The sequence below is a fragment of the Pan troglodytes genome, chromosome 14 (assembly GCF_028858775.2).
Source record: "Pan troglodytes isolate AG18354 chromosome 14, NHGRI_mPanTro3-v2.0_pri, whole genome shotgun sequence".
NCBI lineage: Eukaryota > Metazoa > Chordata > Mammalia > Primates > Hominidae > Pan > Pan troglodytes.
This window is the reverse complement of record NC_072412.2, coordinates 69650072-69667611: the sequence shown is the minus strand read 5'-3', so window position 1 is coordinate 69667611 and position 17540 is coordinate 69650072. Positions and strand designations below refer to the sequence as shown.

The window sequence follows — 17540 nt, the reverse complement described above, 5'->3', positions numbered from 1 at the left end:
CATATCCCCTGTCTTCACATTCAAATACTTAGGCCTCCTGTGTTTGCCATTTCAATATTATTCTATTAATTCATTCAACAAATAGTTATTGAATATTTATATACCAGGACATTTTCTGTGCAGTAAGGAGACAAAAATTAACAAAAAGACTAATATCTTGTCACCTTGGAGTTTATTTCCATATGAGGTCTGGTGGGAATACAGATAAGATAAATAACTAGATTATGAGTTTGACAGTCGTAATAAATTAAGCAGGAGTTAAGAATATAAGTTGAAATACAGATTGTTTTCCATTTAAAATAAGCTTAAAATAAATGATAATTTATTCAAGAACTTCAAAGTGGCAAGAGATTAAAACATGAGATCCTCATGGGCTGTTAACTCTTTCCACATTCAGGTTTGCAGATGTGTCAGAATGTCTGGATTAGTTCCTGTAGATATCCAGTATAGGGACAACAACGACAACAAAAATGCCAGAGTGTGCAGTAAAAGCAATATCATGCATTTGAGTGAAAGTAGTACATTTGTAATATTTGATACACCTTCTTGACCAATTTTATATTTTTAACGTTTTTACCACATAGTGGTCAGTAAGTATTATCATTGACTAGGTCAATATGTTAATCATTAAGTGACATTTGACAAAGTGAAGAAGAATTAATTGGAGCATTCAATGATACATGAAATCTAATGAATGAATGAAAGAATAATTTCAAAGTTAAAATGTAAGTACAAATAATTAAATGAAGCAGAAGGGCTTAGTACACAAAATGAGAGCCCTCAATTTTAATATGCTTTTCAGATGTAGATTTTAAGCATCCTACAACCACAAAGATGACTGCAAGATCATTTGGTAAATACTCTTATTTCTTTTTATTAATTCCAAAAAGATATTTTTTTCACTAGTCCTCATAAGTTGCTCAATGTTTATTTCAGTTTATCCTATCTGTGACAACATCCAAGCAATCAAAATAGTGATTCACAAAGTGTTTCCTATAATGTCTTTTAGGTAATGGTACATAAAATGCTACCAACTATTAGCTCAGAATATGTACTTCTAAATTTTCACAGTATAAAAATTATACATTTCTATTTTTAAATAGTATTTTTATCCCATACTTAAGGGAAATGAGGAGGATTTCTTAATCTTTGAAGCTGGCATCTCAAAGTGATGAATGGTAAAATTTCAGTGTTTTGAATCACAAAAGCCTTTTTAACAGGAGGATGTCATCAGTATCTTATGGTCCTTTGAAAATTATTATTCAATATTAATATAATAAGTGACTTATTTGATGTTAAAACTTCATATTTTGTACATCCTTCACCAAAACAATAAAATTAAAAATAATCCTGGAATATGTCTGCTTTAGCAGCCATTTTTCCATACTCAAGATGATGTGCCTGTTCCAAGCTCAGCATCTATAGCAAGTGGCAGAAGAGAGAGCAATAAAAATAAATTCTAGTAGGGTCGATTTTGATCAGCATTTTTTTTCTTACATAACTTCACCATTCACTAAATATCAAGAGTTATTCTAAAATTCCTGAGCAGAATGGGTTGCAAATTAATGAACACATTTAAAAGTGTCTAAGCCTTTTGTTTTTCCAGGTTTTATCATTCTTACTCAAGACACTGGTTCTGCAATCCTGAGACCCATTCTCTCACCACTACTATGAATACTTCTATGTGTGAACTACAGTGGTAGATTTAGAATGAATGTGCAAAATATGCAGACAAATTGTTTTATTTTAAGAATTTAGAATCAAGTCAATCACAAAATTTTCTTTCATTATTTCTATTGTTTAATAGCAAAAACATCTTATGGTAGAGACTTTTAAACATAAAATATTTGAATGCTTATCCAAGCCTGTTAATTTTTCAACATATACCACACTTCAGTATTATACCTTAACATCAATGAATTGGTGTTTTCAGAAAAATAAATATTATATAATGTTTATCATGCTCCTTTATCTTTACTAAACTGAAAAAATACATAATGCTTTATATGGAAAATAGGCTCACTATATCTAATTTTATTGACGAGATAGGCATTTTGGAGAGAACATTTGGATTTCTCTTTCTCCCCTTCCTAAAAAATGTAGTTTTATTTGAAAACTTATTTCATCATCTAATTGGTGGTAAACAATTTAGGATATTAAAAGAAAGCTTATTAACATTACTTACTGAATTTGGAATTCATATATATGAAATTAGACATTTTGATACAGTATTGGGTATCATTATGCTGAACTAATATGACTACGTTTATGTAGGAGATTCTATTAGGAGCAGTGCTCACCATCTCAATAAAATAAGAACACTAACACGCATGAGAATAATATAATAAGTGTTTTTGAAAGGTAGAATTGAAGTACTATGTGATAGCTGACCAAGGAAGATAAAATTTCCAATTGAGTCAATTCAGATGTGCCTTTTATAGGAGTGGGAATTTGAGCTGCACCATAAAGACATGGTTTCTTGGTTCAGATTTCATGGTATATAACAGAATAGATAATTTGGAAAGACAGGGATACATAAGCAAGCATCAGGTGATTAAAACTTTTTTGGAATAGCTAGAAGTGCAGGCTCTAGTCTTAACTTCTGGAAGCATTTTCAAATTACCAGAATTCACTACCTAATTAAAAGGAAATATTCATTTTCTAAGATGATATTGTTTGCTTTGCTCTAAAACTATCAGAACCTACTCTATCTTTCTTCTATTAGTGTGTGCCTAAGGTTACATAAAGCATACCGTCTGCAATAGACACTTCAAGCACAGTTGGATCCAGGCTAAATTAAAAACTCTGTTAGCACTGCATCCCAGAAAAGCTGGAGAACACTTTCTTGCTCTAGGTATCTCTTTATGCTGAGACTATTAATGGTCATTATATGAATGAACTACAGCAATACATGCGAATTTGGTACATGTTGACTCAAAATACAGAGACTTGTCTTGTAACACTTTCTTATTGATACTGGGCTCAGGACAAATCAATTTGTTATTCACTTTGAAGGAGCTATGTTAACATGCCTCAGAAACCTGCAGCTCAGACATTTCAATGAGGTGGGGGGGCTTTAAATTTTTATGTATGATACTTTCATCTTTAGATCACCAGTGCTGTGGGTCAGCATAATGAAGGCCCTTTCACATAAAGCAGAGCTGGAAAATTGATAAAGGCCAGAGCAAAGTTATAACTTTGAATGAAGGTACTTTGTTGTCATTGTCCATGAGAAAAGAGATTTCCTCTATTTTCTCCTGTGTATTTTTATAGACAGAAGTCATTTACAAAATCATTGGTTATTTGCCAGATACTTAGCTTTATTGATTTATCCCACCAACGAGTCTGTATATGAAACATAAGTTGAAATTGGAGTCACTACCTAATTTTGCCTACATTAATTTATGGCAATTCTTCAAGATGCACAGCAAAAATCCAAAAGATGATTAAGTGGGAATGTAGAAGAACTTTCTTACTTGGCTTTTAAAATATTCTAGGCGCTGTAGTAATATAATAAGTACTTCTATTTTTGCTGGTCTTTGGTTTACTTTTTTGATAGTGAAGCACACTTCCAAAAATTTCCACCTGTCCTTTCTAATAATAATTATTCTCGCAGCTAAAAATGTACATTATGTACTGATTTAGCGTGTAAGGCTGCGGAGATCTTCTAGAATGTAAAGCACAATGTACGAAAACAGAAAATATCAGATGAAAGAGCCATACCCACATCTTTATAATAAAATGTCCAGTGGTATAGGAAAGAAAAAAGTGGAAGGAAATAAATCATCCAAAACAATAGAAGAAACTTTTTGTTAGCTGATGATAGTCATCAGTCTTCTGGTTGAAAATATCTATGAACTTGTTCCATAAAACAAGTAGCAGGTGGTCATTAGACTGGCACATCCGTAAAGTAGAAAATAATTAAGCACCGTCTATTTATTTATTTATTTGTAAAGATGGGGTCTCACCCTGCTGTCCGGGTTGGAGTGCAGTGGCATAACTATGGCTCACTGCAGCCTGAAATTTCTGGGCTCAAGTGATGCTCTTGCCTCAACCTCCTGAATAGCTGAGATTACAGGTATAAGCCACTGTGCCTGGCAAGCATTGTCTTTTCATTTCCAAGAGAAAATTATTTTGGATTCTCAAGTTTACATTTAACTAAAATATAAATCTATTATGAGAGATAAAACATGATGTGTGAGAAAGAGATAAAGAATTATTTTGGTTTTTCAGATAGGCAATGATTCATACATTCTTCTCATTTAAAAAACAAAACTGGAACTTTCTTGCAACCACTATGGCTAAACACATCACATACCTCAGTAAGAGAAAAAAATATGCTTTGCATTCAGGGATAACCTTAAAACCTATGTCTACCATGTTGCGTTTGTTTTCTATTTTATTCTTATGGTTTTGTTTTTGTTCTTCCTCTTTTCCCATTGTCTTTGAGATTAATGGAATATTTTTGGAATTCTCTATAATATCTTCTAATGAGTTTTTAAATTGGAAATTTTGGTGGATCTGGATATTATAATATGTATCCTGAACTTCTCATAGTAATCCTTTACTAAATAGTATATCACTTTTCAAATTTGTAGGGAGCTTACCATAGTGTAATTCCTTTCACTCCTACGCATGCTTTGTATAATTGCTGTCATATGTTTTACTTCTAAAAGTTATAAATCCTACATTGCACTGCTATTATTTTTGTTCTATCAATCAACTGCCCTTGAAATAATTATAAATATGAAAATATTTATATGTTCATTCATTACAGTGTTTTTCATTCCTTTTAAAGTTTTAAGATTTTTCTTTTTTTTGTTTTCATAATATTTCGAACATTCCTGCAAAACTTTGCAAATAAAAATACATTTTTCTGTCTAGATTTTTCCTTCATTGATAGAGGTAATATTAAAATTTCCTGGCATATCTACCCAATAAAACAAAACAAATTGTGTTTCTTCTAAAATGCAATTTTTATGTCTCACACCTAGATCCACTTTTCTTGGCTCCTGTAGTATATCTAGCCAAGCAATGAAGATCATTTATTCTTGTTGATTGTTTCTGAAGCTGTTTTGTTTCCCAGCCAAGTCTGTTTTTATTTTGTAAATGTGCATCATTTTGATTTTTGGTTTTTTATGAGCAATGTTGACAGGCTGGTTTTTATTATATTATCTGACCATGTGGGCTTTTTTCAAGTGGCAGCAACACTGGTTGTATCTTTGTGTTTATCCTCTCAGTTTGTTCATCTTAAGAATTCTAATATCTCCTGATATTTTAGATAACCTTCCCTACGACCCCATATCATAAGAACATAATTTAGTAAGATATGTGGCTGTGATCTCTACCTAATACAAAGATGACAAAGTGCTCATATTACATATCCAACCACTGTGTATAACCTATTTTCTAAAACTCTTAATGTTTGTGTTGTTTGCACACTCCTGTGAACTCAAATCACCTAAAAAGGGCTAAATTTTAAAAAGAAAATTATTTCTGAAATGAAAATTAGCTATTGGTTCAAGAAACATCTCAAGAAACTTATTCATGTCTCCCTAACCTTCCCACCGTGAAACTGCTGCAACTGACTGGTGAATTTTGTTGAGATGCAGACAATTGTTCCTATATGTACATTTAATCAGTGGCTGAAGTTGATAAACTAAGGCAGATGGCTCTCTGTGGTTTGTGTGTGTGTGACTAATTTTTTGAAGCCTTTCTCTTCTTTAAGAAAGAAGATAAAAAGGAAGATTTACAACAGTTAACTTTCAATTATACCACTTTTGTGTCTATGCCTGGCTCCTTTTAAAAACTTTTGAAGATTAATTGGCCATATAAATCTTTTATTTGTGTGCACTATAGAGTAATCTAAATGGAACAGATCCACCATCAAAGGGGTGAAATGTATGCAAAGTTTAAAATATTGAAACTATTTTTGCATGAATTAGAGAGCAGAGAGCACTGACTAAAACATGGCTTTTTTTTGTTTGAATGAAAATTATATGAATGAGTCTTAATTAATGTCAGAATCAAATGCACATGAAATGAGCAGTACTTCTGGCTTGTGAAGTGCTCTTTGCCTGCTTTAGATTTCAGAAGAGTTCCAACTGCAGGATTATTCCTTTCATTGAAAAGAAAAATAAGACTCTCATAGAAATACACAAAGTCTAAGTAAAATGTTTACAATGGCATTCTGTCTCCAAAAATATTAAACTTTATCTTGACCTACAATCTCTCTAGACTAGTGCTTTAATAAACAACACATATGGAATAGTGAGATATATCCTCTCACTCTAATTCTATTATGCTGAATTTTTCTGTAATTTAAACTATGTAATAGAGTTAAATTTTTACTTGGGGCTCAGTCCCCAATAATATGAACCATAAACCACAGAGAATCACTATCTCCAAAATTTGACTATCTTGCCTGAGTACTTAATAAGACCTGTCTTTTGTCTTATGTTGTGAAACATTTTGTTATTATTATTTGAGGTACTACTACTCATCAGGATATTTTCCTAAACAATAGCACAACTTGAAAAGTAATCATACATATGCCCTCACCCATGTCACCACACAACCATGCTGCCTCCTGCAGCCTTAACTTGGTTTTAGTTGGTGCTGTCTGAAGTCAGCAACCTCTATAAAATTTTCCACTCATTAGACAGAAAGGGACACAAGACAGACAGACTTTTAGCCAAAGAGTAAGCAGAGGAACTCCCAGTCATCCAATTTGAGAGCTTGTTTCAATTCCTGGTTTCAGTCTGGTTGGTGGACAAACTAGACTGTAAGACGTGCAACACACAACTCTAGATTTCTGGGAGAGCAGGGGTGCAGGAACCAATTCAAGGAGATCTAATGTGTGTCATTCAGTCAATTGTATGCCATTCCACAAGCGCGGAATTGGAAGCAAGAATAGAAGTGTCAGTAAATAGAGAGATTTCCAGAAAAAAAAATAATTTTGCATAAAGTCATAAATAACAGACATTGTGAAAAATACCACTCTTCTTTTTGTCTTATAGATATGGATGTAAGCATTTTCTTTAAGAGAGAAAAGAAAAGCAAAAATAATTTCCAGAATGTTGGCCTAGTGCAACTGAATGCAAATTTTGCCATCTTTTAGAGACACTTACTAAATTAGATCCTCAGTATTCATGGAGGGAGGATTTGTTCCTGATCCCTACTCCCCCTTCCTCCTCATATACAAAAATCTGGGCATACTTATGTCCCACAACTGGCTGTGTTGAACTCACATATGGGAAAAGTAGGCCCTCTTATCTGTAAGTTTTACATCCTGTTGTACTGTATTTTTGATCTGCCTTTTGTTGCTGATGCAGAATACAGACATGGAGACCTACCTGTATTTATTGAAAAAAAATCTGCATATAAGTAGAACTGCACAACTCATATTGTTCAAGGGTCAACTGTACTATGCCTTACAAATCACCTGTGGTTATACTTCGACCATCTGTATACCTCTAGTAACAGCACATAAGTGATTTCAACAATGAGCTCTGGAATCAAAAGACACCCACCCCGAGATTGAGGAGGGAATAAGGATGTGGCTAAGGGGGAGTCTTGCACCAGGTACTGTCCTGGCTGTCTTCATGAAGGATATTGCTGGAACCCCTTTTGCTAAACCCCCCTCTTATCTGAGGTTTTGCTTTCCATGGTTTCAGTTACCTTCAGTCAACCTTGTTCCCAAAATATTAAATAAAATTTACCAAAAAATTTGTAGCTTTAAATTGCACACCAATCTGAGTATTGTAATGAAATACTTTGCTGCCATTCTGCTCCATCCTTTGCAGGACGTGACTTATTCCTTTGTCCAGCATATTCATGCTATCTAGGCTGCCTGTCCATTGGTCACTTAATAGACATGTTGGTTACCAGCTGTCACAATATCACAGCACTTGTATTCAAGTAACCCTTATTTTACTTAATAATGGCCCCAAAATGCAAGAGTAGTGATGCTGGCAATTCTGATATGCCAAAGATAAGCCATAAAATGCTTCCTTCAATTGAAAAGGTGAAAGTTCATTACCTAATAAGCAAAGAAAAAAAATGTATGGTGCGGTTGCTAAGATCTATGGTATGCATGAATCTTCTATCTCAAAAATTGTGAAGAAGGAAAAATAAATTCTTGCTAGCTTTGCTGTCACAACTCAAACTACAAAAGTTGTTATGGCCACAGTATATGGCAAGTGCTTAGTTAAGTGGAAAGGTATTAAATTTGCGTGTGTAATAATAAGATATTTTGAGAAAGAGACGGAGAGACTATAGTTACATAACTTTTAAATATAATATTGTTCTAATTATCCTATTTTATTATCATTGTTAATGTTTTTTGTTTGTTTGTTTTTTTGAAGCAGAGTCTTGCTTTGTCACCCAGGCTGGAGTACAATGGCGTGATCACAGCTTACTGAAACGTCTGCCTCCCAGGTTCAAGCGATTTTTCTGCCTCAGCCTCTGGAGTAGCTGGAATTACAGGTGTGTGCCACCACACCTGGCTAATTTTTGTATATTTATTAGAGACGGGGTTTCACCATGTTGACCAGGCTGGTCTCAAACTCCTTGCCTCAAGCCATCTAACCAGCCTTGGCCTCCTAAAGTGCTGGAATTACAGGAGTTTGCCACCCCACAAACCACAGGCTATTTTATTAATGTTTTGCTAAACCTAATTTATTAATTAGCTTTATTACAGATATGTATGTATAGGAAAAAAATAACATATTGTATATAGTTTGGTACCATGTGTGGTTTCAGGCATCCAGTGGGGGATCATGAAATATATTCCTTATGGATAAGGGGGGTTGCTACTGTATACTAGGGGAATTGTTGGGCTTTAAAGATCAGCAGCCCCTTTTGGAACATAAAGCAAAAGCCATCACAAAATTAATTTCTGCAGGGGATAATATAGTTATTGAAACATCCAGGTTATTTGATTTTTAGAATGTTCCACAGTCTGGAGTTTGCAGATTACAAACTCAATGTAGAATTCTTTTTTTTTTTTTTTTTTTTTTTTTTGACATGAAGTCTCACTCTGTCATCCAGGCTGGAGTGCACAGGCGTGATCTTGCCTCACTGCAACCTCTACCTCCTGGGTTCAAGCGATTCTCCTGTCACAGCCTCCTGAGCAGCTGGGGGATTACAGGTTAATTTTGTGTTTTTAATAGAAACTGGTCTCAAACTCCTGACCTCGAGTGATCCGCCTACCTCAGCCTCCCAAAGTGCTGGGATTACAGATGTGAGCCACCACACCTGGCCTCACTGTAGAATTTTTCATGCTTCTTTGTTTTCTATCTTTAATGAAAATTGGAAACTGGCTTTAGAGTTGTGATTGATATAATTGTATTTATTTAACAAGACCATTGGTCATGTTTTAGTCTTTTATCTGGTGATATGTAACGTATGGTTTCCTTTCTTTTTTGTAGTGTTAGCAGTCCCTGATGCTCAAACGTAAGTCCTTTATTCATCAATTTATTGGTTTCTTTTTGTTTTAGCTTGAATATTATTATAAGATAATTATTTTCTTCTATTATTTCATTACCCAGTGGTAAAGTTGAAATAGGAAAGGAAAAAATATTTGATTTTTTTTATTTTTTAAATTTTCCAGATAGTTGATTTGTTCCATATTATCTCAGAAAGTGACCAAATGGTTTTGTTATTCTCTTAATATTATTACAAAATTATAAATTTTAACATTTTTTGTTGAGTGAGTTTCAATCCATTGTAGTTCTTCCTGAAGCTCAAATTACTTCTTTTGGTAGCAGACCTCACTTAAATTTGACTTTTAAATCCTTTTGACATGACATCAGAGTGTGATAAGTTTGATACCATGCTTATTTTCTATCAGATCTGGACTGGATACTGAAAGATGCTCATTGCTACTGGGTTGGTCACCACAAATTGAAACTCTTTTTTTTCTCAAAGCTCCAAAATGTATATTCTTTTAATTTTATACTTAAATATATTTGCTTACTGAGTAAGATTCCCTAACAGAAAAATAAATTCCATGTTTAGAATCTGGATACTTTTACTCTTTCTGGAGTTCCTGATTATACTCAGTTGATTATTTTATGACATTAATAAAGAGAAAATACAAAGACCTGAATTACAATGTCTTATTCCCATACTAAACAATAATTTCTCAATTTAATGTAAAGTAATTCTCCCTTCAGTGATATTTGTGTTTTATTTAATGCAAATAAACTTTTGTAGGTGTAAAGAGGATCAGTTAATCAGTGTAATAGTTAAGGATTGAATGACAGTCTTGATATTCTGTTGTGTGCGTAATTGGGTGAAAAAGTTTTTTAAAAAATTTACCAGGCTTCATATTGATAAAACAGCTGTGTCAAATTTACGTTTAAATCAATTCAATTTTATAAGTTTGTTCATCAAAACTCAAAACTACCTGTATTACAGAAGAACAATTAGAATTTATCCAGGTAGTTGTTATGGAATACTAATCTGCACATATTGAAAGACAACAAAAGTTAACATTTAAATGTAGTTTAAAAAAGAGAAAAATAATAAAATCATTGAAAATAAAAATAAAGGCTTGTAGAGACACAACAAACTTGAAAAGGTCGGGACAATTATTATATATGAGTAGGAGAGTATAATCTTGATGAGTATGTGAGAAAATGTAATTTGGTGAGAGTAGAAAATCAGAGGTAGAGATACAATTTATGGGAGTGTCAAGTTTGTGTTGTAAAGACTGCAGAGTTACTGTCAGCTTGTCTACAACAGAAGCATGGGAAGGAAAGGCAATGGGAATAGAACAGAAATCTAAACACAGAATAAGGAGCAAGCATTTATTCAGAGCAACTCATCAAAAATGTAAATGAATATAACAAAAAATATTGGCAGGAGAATGAAGTAGTGCTTTTTAAAGAATCTAAATTTTGAGTATATCGATGAGAAAATAAAAGAGTAAATGAAAAGGAAGACAAGGAAAATGGTAACAAATTGTAGCCAGCCCAATGATAGCCATTCTCGCAAACACTTGAATGGTAATTGTTGGACAACCGGGGTTGTGTAATAACCACCTTGCTTTCTGTTTCCTCTATTTTTTATTCCCTTTTCTCATAGCTATACATAAATACAGTCATGTTAAAAATGCTCATATGCAGTAATCCAGCAATTTCCACGTAAATACTGAAATTACTGTGATTTGTTTCCAAATAGATCAGCTACAACTTCTTAGGTTGTAGCTTTTAAGTCAACTGGCTTGAAAATCTTGTGTAGTTTCAAGAAGTGTCTATTTTGCTCTAAGGGAGAAAAAAAAGATTATTTCAACTATCTGTGAGCACATTGATTGTCAACTTGCCCACTCAGTTTTTATGAATAAATCCAAATAACGGCTGTATTTTCACTTAGCACCACTTCCTCTCTAGGAGTAATAGTCTATAAGTGGAAGAGCTGGTAGAGATAAGCAAGTCCGTGTCCTATTATACAAGGTAAACTTTTAGTATGTGTACTTGCACTTCACTTCCCAGAGGAAATCTGCCTTTTTAGACAAACATAAAACCCATAATGGTTTTATGGATCATAGTTTCTGGAAATTATTTTCCACCTGACGAAACTGAAACATTTAGCATATGTATTACATAATTCAAAAGCCAGGTCTGTACATATTGCATTGTTTTATTCAAAAACTACAACCTAGATACCTTGAATTGCCTTTCCACATGGCAGAGAAAAGCTACACTTACTTTTTGTTATATGCTGTACTGAATTTTTTTTAATAGACTCTACTAAACAGGCAAAATCCCAAAGAGGGAAAACTCTTGGCATACGGTTTTAATTCAAAGAAGACTTGGATATAGGATTTAATGGTTGGTGTCAAGTGCTACATCTCAGAAGGAACAGATAATAACAAAAGCTAATGCTGGTAGATGTTTTGCTGGCAGTCAAGCAGTTTTATTTTTTTAAATAGTTATTGATATAGTATTCACATATCATAAAATTCATATAATAAAATATGCAATTAAATGGTCTTTAGCATATTTGTGCATATGTAAATCCATCATCCCAGTCAATATTAGAACATTTTAATCATATAAACAAAACCCATACCCTTTTGCTATCACCCCCATAACCCCCAATTCTTCCCCCTCCATCCTAAGGAACTACTAATTTAGTTTCCATCACTACAGATTTGTCTATTCTGAATATTTTATATAATGTGTGTTTTCTGTGACCAATGTCTATTACTTAGCATAAGTTTGTAAGCATCAAGGGCATGTAATGTGTCTCTGTACTTTATTCCTTTTCCTGACCAAATGATATTACATCGTTTGGATATACTATATTTTGTTTATTTTCTGTATTTATTACTGAACATTGTGATTGTTTCCACATTTTGGCTGTTATAAATAATGCTACTATAAATATTCATGTACACCCTTTGTGTGGGCATATGTTTTCATTTCTCTTGGGCATATACCTAGGAGTGGAATTACTGAGTCATATGGTAACTCTATGCATAATTGTTTCAGAAAATGCCAAACTGTTCACCAAAGGGCCTGCACCGTTTTATATTCCCACCAACAGCATGGTAAAGTTGTGATTTCTCTGAAATCTTGCCAGAACTCGTTTTCATCTGACTTTGTAAATCTAGCCATTTAAGTGGATGTGAAGTGATAATTCACTGTAGCTTTGATTTACATTACAATGATAAATGAAGATGTTGCATTTTCATGTACTCAGTGGTCATTTGTATATCTTCTTTGGAAAAATGTCAATTAAGATCCTTTGCCCATTTTTAATTGGGTTATTTGTCTTTTTTTGATGCTACTGTAAATGGAATTTTTCTCTTAGTTTTGTTTTTAGATTGTTCATTGCAAGTGTATACAAATACAATTGATTTTTGTATATTGAATTGCATTCCTGGGATAAACAATTGATCTTGATATATAATTATGTATATGTTTCTGGATTCCATTTGCTGGTATTTAATTTTTTTGGCATCCATAGTCATAAGATATATTTGACTATACATTTCTAATGATGTCTCTGTTGATCAGTGTGATACTAGTCTCTTTTATTTTGTATAGGAGTTTATGAAGAATTGGTATTATTTCTTCTGTAAACATATGGTAGAATTCAGGAGTGAAACCATCTGGGCTTGAGCTTTTCTTTGTGTGTTGTTTTTGTTTAATCATATAGCCTTTTTATTTGTCACACTTATATTCAGATTTTCTACTTTTTCTTAATTTTGATAGTGTCTATCTTTTTAGAAATTTGTTTATCGATACTTTTTAAGCTGAGACATATAATTATTCACACTATTGCTTTATAATTACTTTTATTTCTCCAAAGTCAGGAGTGATGGCCCGTCTTTTATTTCTCTTTCCAGTCATTTATGTTTTCTCTCTTTTTTCCTTGGTTAATCTAGTTTGTCAATTTTTTGTGTGTCTCAAAGGACTAGCTTTTTAAAAAAAATACAAAAATAACTTTCTCTATTACATTTATATTATTTAATTTATTTTGGTCCAGGCACAGTGGCCCACACCTGTAATCCCAGCACTTTGGGAAGCTGAGGGAGGAGGATCGTTTGAAGCCAGGTGTTCAAGACTAGCCTGGGCAATATAGTGAAACCCTGTCTCTAAAGAAAATAAAAAATAAATAAAATATCCAGGTGTGGTTGTGTGCACTTGTAGTCCCAGCCACTTGGCAGGCTGAGGCAGCAATGTCACTTGAGCCCACAAGTTGAAGACTTCAGTGAGCTATGATCATTCCAACCTAGGTGACAAAGAGAGACTCTGTCTCTTAAAAATAAATTTAAAAATAAAAATTAATTTGTAACTACAATACTCCTTATTATTTGTATATATAGCTTCAGCAACAGGTAGGTATGGCCAGGATGAAAACTTCTGAAATTCTGTCTCTCCTGGAAAGATAGTCTTTTTTTTTATTTTTATTATTTATTTTTTTTTATTATACTTTAAGTTTTAGGGTACATGTGCACATTGTGCAGGTTAGTTACATATGTATACATGTGCCATGCTGGTGCGCTGCACCCACTAACTCGTCAGCTAGCATTAGGTATATCTCCCAATGCTATCCCTCCCCCCTCCCCCCTCCCCACCACAGTCCCCAGAGTGTGATATTCCCCTTCCTGTGTCCATGTGATCTCATTGTTCAATTCCCACCTATGAGTGAGAATATGCGGTGTTTGGTTTTTTGTTCTTGCGATAGTTTACTGAGAATGATGGTTTCCAGTTTCATCCATGTCCCTACAAAGGACATGAACTCATCATTTTTTATGGCTGCATAGTATTCCATGGTGTATATGTGCCACATTTTCTTAATCCAGTCTATCATTGTTGGACATTTGGGTTGGTTCCAAGTCTTTGCTATTGTGAATAATGCCGCAATAAACATACATGTGCATGTGTCTTTATAGCAGCATGATTTATAGTCATTTGGGTATATCCCCAGTAATGGGATGGCTGGGTCAAATGGTATTTCTAGCTCTAGATCCCTGAGGAATCGCCACACTGACTTCCACAATGGTTGAACTAGTTTACAGTCCCACCAACAGTGTAAAAGTGTTCCTATTTCTCCACATCCTCTCCAGCACCTGTTGTTTCCTGACTTTTGAATGATTGCCATTCTAACTGGTGTGAGATGATATCTCATAGTGGTTTTGATTTGCATTTCTCTGATGGCCAGTGATGATGAGCATTTTTTCATGTGTTTTTTGGCTGCATAAATGTCTTCTTTTGAGAAGTGTCTGTTCATGTCCTTCGCCCACTTTTTGATGGGGTTGTTTGTTTTTTTCTTGTAAATTTGTTTGAGTTCATTGTAGATTCTGGATATTAGCCCTTTGTCAGATGAGTAGGTTGCGAAAATTTTCTCCCATGTTGTAGGTTGCCTGTTCACTCTGATGGTAGTTTCTTTTGCTGTGCAGAAGCTCTTTAGTTTAATTAGATCCCATTTGTCAATTTTAGCTTTTGTTGCCATTGCTTTTGGTGTTTTGGACATGAAGTCCTTGCCCACGCCTATGTCCTGAATGGTAATGCCTAGGTTTTCTTCTAGCGTTTTTATGGTTTTAGGTCTAACGTTTAAATCTTTAATCCATCTTGAATTGATTTTTGTATAAGGTGTAAGGAAGGGATCCAGTTTCAGCTTTCTACATATGGCTAGCCAGTTTTCCCAGCACCATTTATTAAATAGGGAATCCTTTCCCCATTGCTTGTTTTTCTCAGGTTTGTCAAAGATCAGATAGTTGTAGGTAAGTGGCATTATTTCTGAGGGCTCTGTTCTGTTCCATTGATCTATATCTCTGTTTTGGTACCAGTACCATGCTGTTTTGTTTACTGTAGCCTTGTAGTATAGTTTGAAGTCAGGTAGTGTGATGCCTCCAGCTTTGTTCTTTTGGCTTAGGATTGACTTGGCGATGCAGGCTCTTTTTTGGTTCCATATGAACTTTAAAGTAGTTTTTTCCAATTCTGTGAAGAAAGTCATTGGTAGCTTGATGGGGATGGCATTGAATCTATAAATTACCTTGGGCAGTATGGCCATTTTCACGATATTGATTCTTCCTACCCATGAGCATGGAATGTTCTTCCATTTGTTTATATCCTCTTTTATTTCCTTGAGCAGTGGTTTGTAGTTCTCCTTGAAGAGGTCCTTCACATCCCTTGTAAGTTGGATTTCTAGGTATTTTATTCTCTTTGAAGCAATTGTGAATGGGAGTTCACTCATGATTTGGCTCTCTGTTTGTCTGTTGTTGGTGTATAGGAATGCTTGTGATTTTTGTACATTGATTTTGTATCCTGAGACTTTGCTGAAGTTGCTTATCAGCTTAAGGAGATTTTGGGCTGAGACGATGGGGTTTTCTAGATAAACAATCATGTCGTCTGCAAACAGGGACAATTTGACTTCCTCTTTTCCTAATTGAATACCCTTTATTTCCTTCTCCTGCCTGATTGCCCTGGCCAGAACTTCCAACACTATGTTGAATAGGAGCGGTGAGAGAGGGCATCCCTGTCTTGTGCCAGTTTTCAAAGGGAATGCTTCCAGTTTTTGCCCATTCAGTATGATATTGGCTGTGGGTTTGTCATAGAAAGCTCTTATTATTTTGAAATACGTCCCATCAATACCTAATTTATCGAGAGTTTTTAGCATGAAGGGTTGTTGAATTTTGTCAAAGGCTTTTTCTGCATCTATTGAGATAATCATGTGGTTTTTGTCTTTGGCTCTGTTTATATGCTGGATTACATTTATTGATTTGCGTATATTGAACCAGCCTTGCATCCCAGGGAAAGATAGTCTTTTTATTGTTACTTGGGGGAGAGGGATCTGCATCAGTATGGAGTGGAGTTTCTGTCTCACTGAGTGGGAGGGGAAGGAGGAGAGGTCTCAGTTCAAGTAGCACAGACTCTTGTTGTCTTTATCAAACTGCAGTAAATATTCTTGAATAAATGCTTCTTTGTTTGTTGTATATACTAAGGAAAATTTCCAGAGACTTTAGTTTTTTAAAAGTATATATAAATTTTATCAGTTTATCAGAGAAATATGTCCACAGAGCTACTCAAACTACCATACTTAAATCTCTCTCTCATAAAGCAGTTTTAATTACTTAAATATTAACCATTCTTTACAACAACACTTTGTGGTAGGTTATTTTCATTATCACTTCCATTTTACGTATGAAAAATGTAAGGTGCAAACAACTTAAGAAATTTCTTTTTAATTCACTATCTACATATTTATAACTTGCACAAATAAAAAGAAGCAGAAGCAGGATTTTAACCTAATGTGATGGTTAATTTTATGTGTTAACTTTACTGAGTTACGACATACCCAGATATTTGGTTAAACATTATTTATGAGGGTGTCAGTGAGGGTGTTTTTGGAAGAGATTAGTATTTGAGTTCATTGACTGAGCATTACCCTCCTCAGTGGGGTGGGTATCATCCAATTCACGGAGGGACTGAATGGAACACAAAGACCAACAAACGATGAATTCTGTCTTTCTCCCTGATGACTCAGCTGGGACATTGGTCTTATTGGGACATGGGATTTACATCATAGATGATACTAACTCTCATGCCTTTTGGCTTGAACTGAATGGATACCATTATTCTCTTGATTTTTAGACCTTTGACACAGATTGGAACTACTGACTTCCCTGGGTTTCTAGCTTGCAAATGGCAGATCAGGGGACTTCTCAGCTTCCATAACCAGTGAGCTAATTTCCTATAATAAATTTACACACACACACACACACACACGCACATTGTTGGCATTTATTTGGTTTTTCTGAGAAATCCTAATATATCCAGGCACTATGACTCAAAATTTTTTTTCATACTCTGCAACCTCATGCTTTTCAAGTTGCACAAAAACTTCTCCTTTCATCACTGTGTTTGAAGATAGTAGGCTAAAATAAGATATTGTAGCATAGTAAGAAAATCACAGATTTTGGTAATCAGATTTACCTGGAATCAATGACTATATTTGTCACTGAGTATTATGTGCAAGCAGGTAAATAACTACAACTTGTGTAATTGAAAATTGAAAAAAAT

At 34.2% G+C, this 17540-nt stretch overlaps 1 long non-coding RNA gene across 2 annotated transcripts in view; it reads left to right on the top strand.

The window, feature by feature from the left end:
* The window catches only part of LOC134808137 (uncharacterized), a 75242-nt gene extending 64409 nt beyond the window's left edge, over window positions 1-10833 (top strand). Inside the window, exons 2-3 of one of the 2 annotated variants that reach the window (XR_010150509.1) lie at window positions 8370-8487; window positions 9432-10833. This is a non-coding gene — a long non-coding RNA (uncharacterized LOC134808137). Of the gene's footprint in view, window positions 1-8366; window positions 8488-9431 lie in introns of both variants that reach the window. The other variant, XR_010150508.1, reaches the window with a different exon arrangement.
* Window positions 10834-17540: the final 6707 nt, after the last annotated feature.